Source organism: Aphelocoma coerulescens, chromosome 2, assembly GCF_041296385.1.
Source record: "Aphelocoma coerulescens isolate FSJ_1873_10779 chromosome 2, UR_Acoe_1.0, whole genome shotgun sequence".
In the NCBI taxonomy this organism is placed as follows: domain Eukaryota; kingdom Metazoa; phylum Chordata; class Aves; order Passeriformes; family Corvidae; genus Aphelocoma; species Aphelocoma coerulescens.
In genome coordinates, this window is record NC_091015.1 from 123,462,322 (window position 1) to 123,480,030 (window position 17,709).

General features: G+C 37.5%; 1 long non-coding RNA gene across 3 annotated transcripts; it reads left to right on the forward strand.

Annotated features, from left to right (window-relative positions):
* Positions 1 to 1,573: 1,573 nt before the first annotated feature.
* LOC138105903 (uncharacterized) lies at positions 1,574 to 15,400 on the forward strand. Of its 3 annotated transcripts, none has more exons than XR_011148782.1 (5): positions 1,574 to 1,844; positions 6,931 to 7,058; positions 8,902 to 9,055; positions 12,442 to 12,679; positions 14,891 to 15,400. It is a non-coding gene; the product is annotated as an uncharacterized lncRNA (long non-coding RNA). The 3 variants fall into 3 exon arrangements; XR_011148781.1 differs by lacking the exon at positions 14,891 to 15,400 and having other exon boundaries at positions 1,577 to 1,665; positions 1,793 to 1,844; positions 12,442 to 14,738; XR_011148780.1 differs by lacking the exon at positions 14,891 to 15,400 and having other exon boundaries at positions 12,442 to 14,738.
* Positions 15,401 to 17,709: the final 2,309 nt, after the last annotated feature.

Consider the following 17,709-nt stretch of genomic DNA (forward strand, 5'->3'; position numbering starts at 1 on the left):
TGTGAAAGTTTTCAAACGGCTCCCACCTGAGTTAAGAAAACATAAAGTCGTGATTTAAGACAGCTGCAGTTAGGTAGCTTGCCTGCCTGTAAAGCAGAATAGCTTTGTAGTGCTGTGGTGGTATGGAACTGATCTTGTTCTCCTATAAAATATGAACAATATGAAAATCTTCTTAATATATATAAGTCCAGGATATTAGCAATATTTTACTTTACTGCAATATTCTTGCAATAAGTGTTTTCTATGGTCAGAGAATAAAAATGGTTCAGGTCATTAATTTCCTTTCAGCTTATTAAAAAAAGCTAGCAATGTAAGAAGACCAAAATATACAATGAAACAGTGCTTTACATGAACTGTAAGAAAAATTTCCAGTTAAATATTACACTTACCCCTTTGGTAAGTGGCTTTGGTTAAAGGAAGTAAATTCTCAGAATGAATTATCTGCAGGCAATTTGGACAAACCCACTCACTCACTTTGCTTTTTGCGGCAGTCAAAACCCCCTAATTTTAGCTTTATACACCCACACACAGTCTAGCTGATTTCAGCAAGGCACTGCAGAGAGCAGAGACCCACACAGTATGCCAGCACTAGGCTGTCAACTCAGGATTTATTAACATGAACTTTCTGGATATATTCTACTCTCTTCAGATCTCAGTAACTCAGTAATTTGTATCTGTCTGAGGAAAACAAACAAACATAAAATCAAAACAGATAAATACAGATTCTCTTCTATTATAAGTCCCATTTGCATGTTTTCCAGTAACTACTGTCAGAATCCTTTTTTATAATGTGCATTATCACTCCCTGTAAGTACCTGAAAGGAGTCTGTAGTGAGAGGGGCTCAGCCTCTTGTCCCAAGTAGCAAGCAATAGAGTGAGAGGGAATGGCCTCAAGTTGCACCAAGGAAGGTTTAGAACTAGATATTTCTTCACTGAAAGTGTGGTCAAGCATTGGAACAGGGAAATGTTGGAGTAGGTATTTAGAAGACATGTGGACGTGGCACTTGGAGACATGGTTTAGGGGTGCACTTGGCAGTGCTGGATTAATGGTTGGACTCAATCATCCTAGAGGTCTTTTCCAACCTAAATAATCCTATAATTCTGTGATTAACTTCAGCATTCTTTCTAAAGAAGGGATCATGGCTGAAATAAAGAATCAGTTCTCTCTGGCTGCTGAAGGCTTGTCAGGCTTCACAAGCTTCAAGAAAGCTTTGGTGCTGTCTGTATTCCTAGATTCCTCCCTGCCCACGCCTGCACCTCATCCCGTGTTGCTGCAGCGCTGCACAGGGCTGCAGCCCTCCTGCTGCTCTCACCTCGCAGGGCGCAGCAGGTGGGTGATCTCCCTGAGCAATCCTGCCTCTGGGGACAGACAGGTCCGTGCTCTGAGTTAAGGGCAGGAGTACATGCAGCCGATGTATTGTAGGAAAGGTTTGCACTCGAAGGGGCCTTGGCTCATTCCCACGTGTGTTCTGTGTCACAGGTGTTTCCTCATCTCATTTTGATGCCATTCTCATGTGATTTAAATTGGGTAAAAGTCGGGCTTCTTTCTATGCTCCTGCTTACGTTGCAGAAACGGATTAGCTGAGGAACCAGAAAACTTCATGGAATTCTTCCAGACACAGTAACAACACAGGCCACTTTTTGCCAGTGCAGTTTCCATACATGGTAACTAGCCAGAGATTAATTCCTCAAAAGACATTATACCAATTGCACATATATCCAAGTGCAATTTTTATTTAAAACATTTCTTACTGTAAAATGGAGTGTGATATATTGTTGGGTTGGTTATCAGCACAGTACTGGGCACTGCAGTGAGCTGAAGGACCAGCCTGTCATGCAATTAGGTGGGTAAATGAGCAAAATGTTGTGGTGTTCTTTTGCCTCTGTGTTTTCATAACCTTACTCTAGTAATTTCTTCGTGTTTATTATCCAAATAAAACCCCTGCAGAAGCCAACCAGTGCATGCAAATACCCAGCTGAAAATGCATTTTAGAATTTGTGTAGACGTGTTGGGCTTTTGTAGAACAAAATGTTTGGTAAGCAGTGTGTAGTAGGTATTTTAAAAAGCTTTACAAAAACTCTTGATTTCGTCAGTGTTCTTATCACCAGGTTTTAATGTCCCATGGGAAACAGTTTCCATTAAGTTCAGCTTTAAGTTTGCAGAACAGAAACTTACACAGGATGTTTTCACTGAAATTTTAAGGGGTTTTCTGCCCACACCTTTAACACAGAACACTATTTTTCCTCTGAAAGCCTGTCAGATCAGACCCTTACTATCTGACATTTTCTGACCTTTTCTCTGACTGGTTCCCTTGTAAGAAATGCTCACATAAAGTGCATAAAACCAAACATTAAAATACAGACAATAACAGTATATTCTTTTCAGGCTTCCAGTTCACATCTCATTTTCTCTGTTCCTGCCTATTCATTTGTAAATTCTTTGTCTCTCATATACTGCAGTGTTCAATGCTGTCAATTAGGAAATTAATAAGGGTGAAGAAAAGTTTTGTGTGCACTGACTGTGCAGAATGCCCTCTCTCTGAAGCACATATTGGCTCTCCAGCCTTGCTGTATATAAGTGTATCCTGTTATTCAATATATTTATCCTTGGTAGCCTTACATTTTACAACTCTCTCCTCTATAGATGGGAATTTGAGGTATAGAAACAATAGAGGTTGGATCTGCCAAATGAACTTAACATTATATTGCTTCAGCAGCCCTTGCAGCGTGTAAACATGATGAGAATTTAGAATCTCAATTTACCTACTGCCTACCCCTAGAATATGTAAAGTCCCTAAATAACTAATTTTGCACTATGAAGGTTACTAGATGTCCAGCCAAGTTTTCCTGAGACTGCCCTAAATTATCCAAACCTTTCCAGTGCCAAGTAGGTAGGATCTTGACACAAAATGGGGTTCAAAAACTGAATGTTTCTCCGAGGTTTTTATATGGTTGGGTTCCTCAAGGTGTTCCCAGGTAAACCTAACTAGAAAGTACTGGGAACAGTAAGGATAGTCTTGATCACTGACCTACATCAGAGGCAAAGCTGCAGGAATGCCAGTACCAAAACCACAGCAGCAACTGCTAATATCTCCACATGTTAAACAAATAAAGAGAGGTTGAAATTTATCACAGGACAAGACCAATGATGCGTTATCAAAAGGCTGGGGAGATCCAGAGAAGAACACAGATTTCACCCACTAAGAAAGATCCCATGTAAAATCTAGATGCTGTAGAGTTTACCAATTTCAGGGCAAAGTACTAAACTTTAGTTTTGTTGATTCATCAACATCAGGTGGAGTGGTATGGTTGAATGCTTCCAAGCTGGAAGGTTAGTATAATATTAGCTGAAATTATGATAAACTATCTGGGGAACACAAAACCAGTCCTCATTGTGTTCTATAACTTCAGTATATTTTCCTATGCATTATAAACTTACCCCGAGACATTTTCACTATGAATCAGAGTACAAGTACTCTATGAATCAGAAAACACCACCTCTCTCGCATATTCTTTCCTTTCTAGTGTCACGAGCACTAAAATATTTAACAGTAACCTTTAGAATAGTGTGACTGATATTTGTACCTCACCACTATTGTTTCAGACTGAGACAGATACATGTGTAATGGTTGGGTTGTCCATTGTATTCTCACGGTTTATTTTGAGCACTGCAATTAGAGAGTCAACTTTCCTTTCAAAATGAAGCTTACTGTCAGAGGAGAACTCTGGCTCTGACAGCTGTCCTATCCTATAAAGGAAGCATTCTCCTTATTTAGGAACCCTGGTCTGATGTGTATTCAGAGGAAGAAAAATGATTAGAAAACAATCTTAATCTAATGAATATACTCACAGGTTTCAGGGAGAAAAGCACGGTTCAATCTTTTTCAGGTATATATGAAATTATATACTTAATGAAAATAATATAAACCAACAATAAGGTTAAAAATTACTTTTAGTCTCCACTTGCAGAAAAAAAAAAAGTAGAAATTACTTTTTTATCTCACTACCATTTCATTTGTCTCTCAAATTTCCATTCTGAAGAGGTTGTAGTTGTAGCACTAGACATGGAAAAAAAGATGTTTGCATCTTGTTAGGATTGATCAAATATGTGAATATTAAATGAGCATAAGATAGCTTTTGAACTCTTTCCCTGTTGTGCCATGCTCTGTGAGTCAGTAGCTGGACTATGTTCAATGGAAGAGGGCTGCTGATTATCATTCCAAAGGGATGTTTTGGGCTTCTGTCCAACTGTTTTCACAATGCAGGTGAATTTACATTTCTGATCAGGAACCTATTTTAAAGGGCTTTTAACTGATTTTTCACTGGGTTTGTTCCATACAAAAAGGAAATTATTATTTCCTGAAGAATAAATTCATATTGAAGAGTGGGATGCAATCATAATTTTGAATTCCCAGAATCCAAGAAACATGAAGTCTTTTTATTGCTTTTCCCACTTACACTAATGCACTGTTTGCCTTTAACCCTAATTTAACTTGATTTTCTTTCAAGTTTTACTGTCTCTGGATAGATTTACTGTTCATTATATTTATGTGTTTCATTAGGGGGCAGTAAAGAAAGAATCAGAAGATTAAATTAATTTTTTGTTTCTATTTTTATAACTCAGCATTAGGACCTGAACTAGTCACTAGATGTCATTCTAACACACCAAATAATTTCTTTGCAGTTAGGCAGTGTTCTACCACAAATGCTACCTGTGTCTTGAATTTCCATTTAAAGGTGAATGCTTACTTTATTGCAATTCCTATTCATTGCAGCTGCAACTAATTAATTGTTTAAATGTTCTGACCACAAAAAAAATTTAAGAAATTGTTGAAGCTAAATGATTAACATCATCAGCAATTCTTGCATTACACTGAATTTGTCATCTGAGACTCATTAAATAATCAGCCACTGCTGAGTTCAAAAAATGTCAAAGATTTCATTAATTCTAGTATGTTTGAATGTTGTCCAAAATTCATACTGAAAATGTATTATTCATTTTCATTTCATTATATCAGCTGACCCAGGAAAGAGCAATATTATGCAGCTTTGGTGACCACTTTGCTGTTTGAATGAGTAGTCAAGGAAACAATGTTCTGACACAATATTTTTTGGTGAAACCTATAATCAATCTCTTTTCAAAATATGCCTGTCTGAGGACTTAAAGATCCTTTGTGCCACCATTCTGCAGTAGAGGAAGACTGGCCACTGCCAGGGGGATAATAGCAAGGCATTCCGGAGTTTTAACTCACTGTCCTCCACTGCTTCCTTTCATCTCTTGATCCCCCTGATTGTTGGTATTTTCATGTGGGTGTGATGGCTAAAACATGAACCTTACTGAAGGAGCTCAGTGTGTACCCAGATCCAAGACTGAAGAGAATGAAGACAGGGACAAGGTCAGCCTGCTCTAATCTTTTGCCTTTATTTTCTTATGTTCTTTCTCTTCCTATCAATCCTCCTTCACTTCCCTTTGAAGTCCCAGTGGTATAAGATGGCTATTTTCCAGCTAGATCAATTCTGAATGTTGATTCAATGTTGAAACATTACTGTAAGATCCTGCATGTGTCTGGATACCCTGATTTACAGATCAGGAGTTGATGTATTTGCTAAAGAAATTTCCACCTTTGGTTGTTCAGTGCCCTTTACTGGAGATTACCCCTTACTCCCCCATCCAGTAAAAGAAAGTGTGTGAATTCCCATCTCATGATGACCAAAGTCAGTTACTTTAAATCAACTAATCAATGAAAGAAGTTTCTATAAACCCAGCTGGTTTTGATTGAGGTAACCTAGGCTGGGCTCTTAGAAGCCTTTCAGTAAAGAGGTAGGGAGTTGCACAGGAAAGCAAAGAACAGCTGAGGGTAGTAAAGGCTCCATCTGATACGGATAAAGAAGGGAACATCCACCCCAGAAAACATGGAGTTAAAAAGAAAATACTGTGAGAGAAAACTTTAATATAAAAAAATATTTGTAGAATTCAATTTAATTTAGAAAAATCCAGCTTGCTACATGCACCAAAGGTGAACTGAATTAAACACAGTGAGAAAGTCACTCATTGAGAGCTTGTTTCTCTCTTCATATTTTGTTCCTGGTCAATCTTATGACAGATTAAATCTTCCTTCTGATAATTCATGGACTACTGTGGCAAAAAGAGTGTCAAAAATGTTAAGATATGGGTAGATTCTCATGAAAAATTGTGCCTATACAACTAATTTGTAAGGTATTATATTGCATATTGAGCCGCAAGTGAACATAATTTTTTGCCTATTGAAGACCAAAGCAATTAATTTTTAATATATATAATAAATAATATATAATAAAGGTAAAGAAGCTTCTGCTTCATTAAGTTTTATTTAGTTTATTATTAAGTTTTATTAAGTTTATATGGAACCTTTGAATCAGTGCAATTTTTTAATTGACAATTTAGGTAGATCGTATCTATATGCAGACATGTTTTATAGCACATTGCAAACCTACAGTGTGACATCTGATGATTTACAGCTACCTAGAAGGTCCATTAAATTAGTTTGCTGCAGAACAATGTTTACACTGAAAGTTACTTACCATTTTCTTTAGTGAAAAACCTGTCAGCAAACTAAAAGCTTTGCATTTCTATCCAGTTCCTAATTTGTGCAACCAATCCTTTCCCATGAGAATTATGTTGTGGGCAGGGTATTGTTGATACAAGATAAAGGAGAGGGAAGGGGCAAGTACTTTTGCAGGAAGGAAAGGCAAATTCCTAGTCTAATCATATTTTATGTGGAAACTAAAAACCTGTGGTTTAATCATTATACTTATAATAGAAATTAGTACAAATATACCTTTGAGAGCACCTAACTAGTAGATATCACTGGTAGATTTGTCTCAAACCAGAGAGGTGCAATGCAATTCATGCATGCACCTAATTCTTGATTTCAATAATTTCTATTTAAGATATTGTTGGACACAGAGTTCTCCCAGACTACCTGCACAGTGTTAGAAGTTGATTCTAGTGATCGAAAAATGGAGTATGATGTTTCCTTTTATTTCCGCTTCTGTGGATTTCCTCTGGCAGATGTGGGGTAAGCGCTGCAGTTTCTAAAACAGCATGACAGTAATGTATAATAATCCTGCTGCACCTCTGGAAGATTCATTCTTAACTTTTCCTTCTTGGTGTGGGACTCAGCCCTTCTGGAAGGAGGTGCCTCCATACCTTCGGGAAGAGTTCTTTGAGCAGGTCAAACGTGGGTCTGGGGTTGATCTTAAAACCCACATTACAATTTTTGTTGCATATGCTAGAAAACAGACTGGCCAGGAATAGACCATGCCCAGTTCTGCATGAAATTGTCGTAGTTGATCCACTGAAATATTTAAGGGTTGTAAGTGGAAGTGTTACACAAGTGAGGTTCCATTACATAAAAGTATTTCTTGTGCTGTTTGCAAAGAGGGCAGAACAGAAAGTCTGAATGCAAGAACTGCAAAGTAAAACGAGCCCTTCAGATACAGTGAAATGCTTTTGTCTCCCAGCCTTTCAGTAAGGAAACACACAGCTTTTGTCCTAACCCAAATGGCTCATCCTAATGCAGTTTGAAGTCATCCAACAAGTCTTAAATCACTTTTTAAAGTCATAGCTTCTCTTTTACATACCTTTCATAATCCTACTGAAAAAAAATCCTGGAGTTAAATTATCCTCCTAGCAGCAGTTATCAGAAGCTAAACAGGAATAAAAGAGATGGATTGCATATTTTTACAATGAAAGACTGCAGAATTGTTGCAGAGTTTTACATTTTTATTTGTCTCCCTTTGTCAATTTAATGTTGGCAGCAAAATCATTAGGCTCTGGACACTTCAATCTCAGCAATTTATAGAATGTATGTCAGAAATATTGCATGCTGAACTTACAAAACTCATCACTATGGAGACTATAATTATTTCAAGAAAAATACATGACAGATTGTCAGAAAAAAAGCTTCATTCTTTTGTGGAAGAGGAACTCTGTTAGTGTAATTCAAGGCTTGATCTAATAACTGTAGAAGCCTACAAAATGTATTTTTCTTTCCACCTACATATAGTCAAAACTAAGGCCATAAATTAAATTCTGACATACACATGAGATCCTCCAACATGTTCAGATTTCTCTGGTTAGAGCTGTTTTACACCCCTGTTACAGAGATGCCTGTGGTTTAGCTGTACCACACAGTTGTGTTGGGACGATGCAATATTTACTGAGAAATGAAGATTTTTCACCCATTTAGCTCTTCTACCTCTTGAAGATCTGCAAGCAGCTATGCCTTGCATTGTGCAATGGGCAAAGGCAATGGCATTATTTTACTGGCCAGCTGACTGAAGTCTGGTGTTTAGTCCAACACCACCCATTCTGGGCTGTAGACAGAAGTAGCATTTCTCTCTACTCCTGGCAGACACAGCTGTGTCACCAGAGTCCTCATACTGAGAACAGAAATTGGCCTTTATTGTAGGCAAGAGTTTCCCATTTCCCATTTTGTCAATGCCACTCAGATAAAGGGAAGCGTTTGTTTTTGTGAAAGGTGGTTTAAAGACTTGGGTCAGGGCTTGAGGGAGACTGTAGAGTATAAATCAGTTTTCACTGGTTTATTTTACATAAATTTTGTGTGAATGCATTTGTGTGAAAGCTTTAGGACTTTTCATCTTCCTCCTGTGCAAGTGAGACCCAGTTCTCTTGAGCTACATGTATAATTGCCAAAATTATTCTTACTTATACTTAATGAGCACCTGAAAAGATGTCTGGTTCTAATAATTCACCTTGGAGTACCCTGTGCTGTTGTTAAATCACCTTGAGCCCTGTTGTCAATGATTATTATACAATTGTTGCAGCCCAGGGGACTGGGGTTCACTTGAGGAATCTGAACTAGAATAAGAGTATGTCTTCATTTTATTAACTCACAGTGTTAAATATACCCTGGTTGAACACGAGGATATTGAAAAAAATGCCATCTAAGAGGAAGTTGCAAGATGGACAGGGAGGAAGTTTAACTCATGCTTTGGCTTTACCATGAAGTTGCTAACTTCCACTAAATTATCACCTGGACAGCCTCTAAAGGCAAGTATCATACATTTTGCTTTTTGTGTATGTAAAAATGATCTCTGTCGTAACAAAGAGATAGCAAGAACCTTCACAGGGCACCTACTTTCCTTTGCAAAGCACTTGTCTTCTATTGACCTAGAAACTTGCATAAGAAACTGGCTTGAGCACTGGCAGAAGGAAAAGGTGGGAAGTAATTTACCCAGTGGAAATCTTTAGCCATTTAAAGCCTCGAGCTGCTATAATTCGGCACTAAATTGGCTCAGGCAACAGTCAGTCCTGTTTGCATTCAAAGCTTAGCTTTCCACTGCTCCAGCTGGAGGAAAGCATTTGCTCTCTGTCACCAGGTAGTGCTGTGCAGCTGAGCAGGCTGAAGGCAAACCCTGCGTGCATACAGGCTGACTTGCAGCATCTCCTCCCAGACAGGTCAGGCCACCAACACTGCAGCTGCAGCACATTGCTTCAGCTTGGCGGTGCCCACAGAGCACCAAATTGTTCAAATACCTAAGTCCAAAGTGCTTTAAACACATCTCTTGGGTTTTGCACTAAAATTTGCTCTGGGTGCCTACACAGCCAGTTACAGCCAAAAGGCTCCTCACAGCTTTTGGCAGGGAGTTATTTTTTTCCAGCTAAGAGCAATACCTGACAAAACTGAGGACAGGCTCGGTGTGTCCAAAAAATTATATCTGGTGCATTAAGAAAACGACCCTAAAGGAAGTCTCAATTGTCTCCCCACATCTTGTGGGGTCTTCACACATTCAGGCAGAAAGACTGGCCAAAGAACCGAGCCAGCAGCACCCGAGTGCAAAAGCAGGGCTTTAGGCCCTGAGCCATCTGCCTTCTATTTTACTGGGAGTGGCAAAAAAGTGAAAATATACATTTATTCTGCAAAAACTGATTTAAATTTTTAAAAATCCAGAAAGCTGAAAACTGAAGTCTCTGGTTCATGGGTCTGTGACTCAAAATTAATTGCTAAATCTGCTATACAATAAGATCAGTTAATTAGGGCTCTCTGGTTCCTTGCATACTAGAGGACACGATCATCTGACTTTGCTGTTTGTATATTGCAATGTACTGAAAATAGAAAATAAAAGTTACACATGACAAATTATTGATTAATTGTCTCCAAAAAACAAAAAGACAAAACAGCATTAACCAATTATACAAATCTTTAAAAGATAAACTCATGGAAACAACATTTCCTTCTGTTACAGTTTCATTTGGAACAGCAGGCTGTGCTCCTGAATTAATTTTACAGCTGAGACACAGCTAATCCACAAATAAGCCTGTTACAGTTGGTGGGCATAACAAAAGAAATGCTTGCCAATAGGCACACATGACATCTGGAGCTTGAAGGCAAATTTAAGGGGAAAAGTATTTTTGGTAATACATTAAAACTTAAGGAGTAGGACCTCAGAGAAAAATGTATCCACAAATATCCATACCTGCTATAGATTCTCACAAGGAGCATGTGCTCACAGAGCATCTGCAAATATGAGAAAAGCTATTTTTAATATTCCCACTGATATAAAATTATGTATAAAAAAATGGATACTCCCACTTTTCTTATTCTTTAAATTAATTTCTTATACAGAGAGAACTAAGTTAGACTAATTTTAATTTTAATATGCTATTACTGAAACCTATTTTCAATATATTAAATATTGAAGCACAGAAGTAGTTCTATTTGAACAGGATTGTTAGTAGTACAGGTGAGATCTTAGCCCTTTTGAAGCCAGTAGCCTACGATTTCTAAGGAGACCAGAATATTATTCTGAATATTCAGGTACATGTAAAACTTAAAGCTGATAATTCTAAAAGGAATTTACTCCGGAACCCCTACCAGTATTTAGTTTTCAAGAAATTTGTAAATTTCAGGAGTTCCACAAGTGAAAAAGAAGAAGTAGGTTTATTCACATCATCTCCCTATCTAATAGAGCTGATGCCAGCCAGGAGAGTAACCTCATTTCACACAGGCAATGTCAGATTTTTTAAAAATCCGTGGGCCAACTCAAAGCCCTGTCCTTAAGTGCAGAGATGAGGAAGAAATGAGAGGCTAGTGGGAAGGCAAACCACGTCTGTCACCTATCTCCTGCGTGTAATGTTCTCCTAATTAAAATGACATTCAGGCAAACACTTGAGCAAGTGCTAATTTAGGTAATGACTTTAATAGAATGATTCTCATGCTTAAACATCACATGAATAATGAAGTGCTTTGAGATGTAAATCTGTCCCTTACAGAAAGATATATAAGGTGCCTTTAAAAAGCTGGTAGTTTGTGTTTTCTCAAGCAAAAAAGATTTCTGTGTTGGTCAAACTATGGAGGGTTCCAGACTGGTAGAAAATATTCATTCTCAGTCTGTACAACTAAATTCAATGGCTAATTATAGTCCCATTAAGACTATGTGTTCCACATCGTTTGAGGAAAAATATCAAAGGATACCAGTAACATGAAATTTAATGACAAGAAGGAGATTCCTTGTTTATATGCGAATGCATTGCTAATAAGGGCTTTAATGTGAATAAATTGATGCTTTAATGGTAATTAATTTCAGTGGGCATTGCTAAAACTTAACTGCATGTAAAGGAGCAACTATAACTTAAAATATACTGGCCTTTGCCCAGTGGTCTGGAAAATGCACTGCATAACCAAAATCATGAGACAACTGTGCAAAATATTTTATTATCATATCAAGGGTTGAACTGCATGATTGCTATTAAAACCAGTGTTAGTGGCGGGGCTTGATATAATTTTTGTAGTGCTTTGCCGTTGCTATCCCTACAACCCACAAAAATTTATAGCAAGCTCAAGTTTTAAAAATCCAGCCCTGAATACTTTATGCAGAAGTTTGCATTAGATTTGCAGATGCTCTGCCAATAGCATTTATGCAAGAAAATATTGTTAATGATGTTAACATATTTGGTCTTGGCTTAAGATGTTGGCAAGTTCAATTTCAACATATTTGACTGCTTGTTACCTTTATGGGTTTCAAATAGAGGTGATCCAGCTTCTATTTATGTTCTTGAGCAGCACTGGAGTACTGTAACAGCCAGCTAAGTCTCTCATGTCTCCAACAAAACGGCTGCTTTATCAAGAAAATGTTAAAAGAGGAGCTATAAAAAGTAGGTGTGCCAGCTCTAGAACTTCCTGATGCAAAACCTGGTGTGAGAGCTTTGCAAAAAAATCTCATATTTTGTTGCTCTGATTTCAGGTTTGGGTGTGATACAGTGGTTTAGGGTGTCAGTATTTTCTCAGGAGAACATTAATTGTTCTCTGGGCTGCATTAATTTGCTTACAACAACCACTCAGCAAGAGGGTGATAATTTTGGACAAACATATGCCATTGGGACAGCTCTTCAATGTGTTCTATCTTTTGACATTTGCTTGTCTTTTCCTAACACAGGACGTGTACACAGGTAAATTGCCCTGAATTAGTGGTTGGACTGGAGGCTGGCGAAGGGAGCAGTAATTGCGTTCTGTGTGGCCAAGCTGAGTGAATCCATGCTGGTAACATGGTGTGAAGCACTGGGCTGTTTCAGAAGAGCTAATTTCTCAAAGTTGATGGAAACTGTTATTCCAAACTTACAATGGTCACCTATTCAAACAATAATGTGCATGACTGTACACCAGTACCAGAGCAGGTTGGCACCCTGTATGGTGTTTTACTCCCAAGCTATGAGAAGCTTTGCAGAAAAAGAAATGCTTTGACCAGAGAAACCCTCTCATCCTTTGCGTGCAGCTCTTCTTTTTATCCTCAAGCAGTTTCTGGGTTTAAAGTAGTTCTTTCCTCTGTTCTATCACAGATGAGAAGAAAAAGACCATGATTCCCTTTGTGAACTCTCTGAGCTGTCTGCTCAGTATCACGATGAAGAGCTCATCTGCACAATAGAAGCAGGCTTTTCAACCTCTAGTTAGAGACAAGCTCCCAGCACGGAAGCAGCCAAAATCTTGCTCTTGGGGAGCTTTTTAAGATAGTCTTTGTCAGTTGATTCACAGATCCAGCCTTCAGCTGTGAGAAAACACAGTGCAGTGCAGACCAGAGTGGATCTCTGCAGTCAGTAACTGCAAGGTACTCTGGCTGTGGTTAGATCTTCCAGCAATCACATAACTAGTCCCTGAGCCCTGCCCCAGCAGACCATGAAGGATTGATATGAATTCTTCATTTTAAAAGCTAGGACAGAAGGCATTCAAGTATCTCTAGTGGCCCACACATACCATAAACTGGGGTGAACCCAGTTTGCATGGCAGCAATCATTCAGTGCAAAGAAGTCAAAAAACAGTTTAGGATCTGTATCTGGAGACTCATATATTTGACTTTAAAAGCATATTAACAATATCTCAGCTATCTGTTCAATATGAGGGGTCTAACAAAAACTGGCTAATTTATAAAGACCAAATTAACAACCAAAAAGTTGTAACATAGTCAAAATTGTGTCTATTTTTTTAAAGCTGATAATCACATTTTCTCAGTGTATCACTTAACTAGCCTTCTATTTAAAGGCCTCACACCTAGCTTTCCTGAGCTGAAAAAGTCAGCACTGTTATTAAAAAAAAAAAAGATAAAAGATAAATTGCAGTATTTGATGCATCATACCTGCAGCTTTGGTTTAGATTTTTTTTATTTCTGCAGAAATACAGCTTTTCAAGTAGGAGATGCCATTGATAAACATCTCACTGAGGCCCAGCTATAATTTTTTAAAAAAAAAACCTTTATGATGTTGTCTGAAATCCACTTCAAGATATTTGAATCCAGGCATGTATAGCAGTTTATAAAATAGCATTTTATAAATTTTAGAATTTTACTGAGATATCTACACAATTCAATTGTTTTGACAATGGAAAACCTGTATCTGAGACGAAAAACACTGATCTCTAGGTGATTTTTTTGTATTCTCATGCACTAAACTAGAACAACCTTTTCTGCTCAGTGCAACAGGAGCCTCTATTTTTACTGGCAAGTAAAAATTAAATTTCTGGTTAACTTATCAAAGTGTGACATTGGTAGAAGCTCAAAGTAACAAATATATATATATAAATTATCATCTCTCTGTTCATAATCTACAAAGGGCAACTCTTATAGAGCACATGTAATATCTAAATGCTTCATCATAAAAAAAATTTGCCTCATCCAAATTCATTGAAACACTTTGATTCTTGTTCCACCAGTTTCTTTTGCTGCACAAAGTGGAATGATTTTGCTATTCTCATTTGCTGATGGTGTCTTTTTCAGAGGTCAGGAGCGCTGCCTCTTTTTGCTATCTTAGCAGCCTTAAATTGTGATGCTTTCAGAACTATTTCTGTTAATTTTTCAAACACGCTGAAAAAACCCACAGGTTTCACTATCAGCACCTAGCTAATAAAAAATCTCATTTATAGAGCATTAGCTAGGGAACTGACAAAAGACATTGACATGCACCTTACAACTTCTCAGTGTCAAACAGCAGATTGAAGCAGTCTATTAAAACAGTTGGTTTGTGTCACCAAAAGAAGCATTAAAACCCCCATATCATCTGAGGCACACAAGTGTAGCAGAATGCCTCAAATTAGCCCTCAGGAGAGTGAAAGAAAATTTGGAGAATGGGTAAAACCTTGGGAGAAAAGCGCTGCATGCAGTATTACACACTGTAATACTTTATTAGACTAATAGACCCTCCTGTGGTTATTAGTTAATGCCACAAAATGATGTCTTAAGATATTAAAAAGCATAAATTAATATGAAATAATACATAATAATAATAATAAAAGAGTAGATGATTCCTCCATCTTGTGGCTGGCATCTTCTCCAAGCAACTCTCAGTTTGCATAAGCAGCTTCAGTCTCAAGGATATCTCTGTCTTTTCTTACTTTCTCAGTGAACTGTTTGAGCTGCTGCTTGTAAAGAGTGGGAGACATTGCTAGAGGTCATGGAGTTTCTCCCCTGAGGAAGTCAAGTCCTTCTGTTTCCTTGCACACTTTTCTCAGAAGGAGAATCCTCTACCCAGGCAGGCTGTTTCCTCAATGTATGAACTGACAACCTACACCAGACTCAGCTCCAGAGGCCAGAAGTCTGCAGGAACTTAGAAAACTTTCTCCTTCACAGAGAAGTATTTAGGCTTGCAACACTGTTTACTACAGGAAATTCTTTCAGATTTTCAGAGCACAGAGCAGACATGAACTTCTCTGCTTATCCCTATTACAAGTAAAATGCATCACAGTAACCAGACCCTCTATTTATAGCAATAAAGTTTAACAGCATGCAAAGACTGGGGGGGAGGAAACAGAATGAAGGCTTTGTTCATCTGTTGCAGCAAGAGTAGATTTTGATATTTTTCTTTGAAGAAATCCATAGACCCAATTTCAAATGAAGATGGTAAGTACATAAATAGTGCTTTTCTGAGTCAAAACTACATAGCATATTCTTTTCAGTAAAATAATTGTAGGATTATGAATGTCTCCAAAACTATAGATTTAAAGACAGAATTCTGCTTGTTATTCATTATGTTAATCCTTCAGTTTTCTTTATTGATGTTCATATTCTGAATCTTATTCCTTTTCGTATTATTTGGGAGTTCACTGTAGGAGGAAAAAGTCAATCCATTAAGGTCATTTGCATATCAGAATAGTTGACTGAGCACAAGACTCAAATACTGAATTTTAAACTAGGGGAAAATAAAATATACCAGCAGGCACTGACCTAAATCCAAGTTTCCTTTTGGCCACCACTGAGAAATATTTATAATAAACGAATGTATGATTATTTGCCTGCAAGAAATTTTATTTCCTACTACGTGGAGTGTGGCAGGTGTTCTTGAGCAAGAGATTATTTTCATTTCCGAGCCTTGTATTTTGTTTTGTTTAGGATTATGACAGAGTTTATTATTTAATTCTGTGTCTCATCATCAGTTAAAAGTAAACTGTGTAGAAGCTCTAGGTACAGGAAAAGATACAGGATCCACGTTTCCCTTTTTGTTCAGCCACAGTATTACTGCTTGTGTAGATACCCTCAAGGGGGATCCTTCTAGGGTTTCCTTGCTTTAAATTAACTTGTGGTTGTGCATCACATTAGTTTAATTAATTTAAGTCGCAGTAAGTCAAAAAGCTGTAATGGGTAATTATGCAATTACACATAATTACTTCACTGAGATGAGTTATAACATGAGCATTCTTATTAAGTTTGAAAGTCAGGAGGAAAACAGTGTGTACAAGCATTGTTCTCCTAATAGCCAGCCATAAATTGTACCCACATTGGTTCTTCATTCATGAAGGAATTGCAGCCCTACAAGGAGACAGAGACAAGAAAATGAGTATTTGTTTCATGATCCCATGTCCTGAAAAGCTCAGTGGAATTTTTAAAGAGTTATGGTAGTAATTTCAGTCTGTTAGAGTAGGCATTCAGCTCTGGAGAACCAAGAACTGCACTTCATGGGTAAGAGGATATATACAAAGATCTTTTCCCCATTCATTTTTTCCTACTGTGACATGAAAGCAGAAAAAAAAAAAGAAATTATTTCTCTGGGACTTTTCCTAGAAGATGGTCATTCTTGAGCTACACAGGGTCAAAATGAAAAGAACAAAAATAATCTCCATTTTAGTGCCTCATTTGTTGAAGGAATGGAAAGAGTAAAGAGTTCATACCACCTTCTGTCAATGGAAATTCAATTAAGACTTTCAGTTATTCAGTCAAGTACTGCTGAATTCAAATATTTTTCATGTGTCTAAGTGTTTTGAGACTGGCATAATTGTTCTATTCATCCCAAAAACCACTGGGAGTAACAAGAAACAGTGAAAATCTCAGCAAGTTAAGAAAATGCATTGCATAAAACTCTGCCATGGAACTGCTGATATGAAAGAGTCCTGAAAATGTTTAGTGGTTTTGTCATTTTTATAAGAAACTTAGGGTTGTCCTTCTTAAATAAGTCCAGCAACTCATTTAGGAAAACCAAAACCTCTCCCTGCACAGGAGACACAGAACCTGTTTTTGCAACCAAGCTAATTCTTTGAAATATAAGTTTATCACAGAAGCTCATTTTATTGGGTAATGGGTTTAAAACAAACCAAAGGAAATTTTTTTTTTCCTATAGGATTCCCTACTACAATATGTTGCTTCTGCAGATGCAGTGTCCCAGAGGGACTGGACAAATGCACGGAAGAAGAGTCCATTAAGAGCTGTGAAAGTTTGATATAAAACTATGTTCTAATCCTCTGTCTTAGGAAGTGCCTTAGAGATGGAGAAACAGAAACAGACTGGAAAAGCAGAAATAACTGTATATGTATATATATATATTTATACATGTGGATATACATAGAGATATATAGATATAGATTAGATATAGATATAGATTAGATATAGATATAGATATAGATATAGATATAGATATAGATATAGATATAGATATAGATATAGATATAGATATAGATATAGATGTAGATATGCCTTGCCATGTTTTCTTCCAAAGTGTCTTCTCCTGAACACGGTGCTTGGGTCAGGAGTTGCATCTGAGTTGCATTAAAGAACTTATCCTTAGGCAAGGGAGTAGAGTGTCTCCCTGCAGTCCCAGTGCTTTTTGCTTCAATTAATTTCTCTAGGTTTTTCTCTAGCTAATTCTCAGATCACAGTGCAGACTGAAAAGGGGAGGCAGGGAGTGGGGATGCACCAGCAGACAAGAGTTGGGGTGATGGCTGAAGTGAAGTT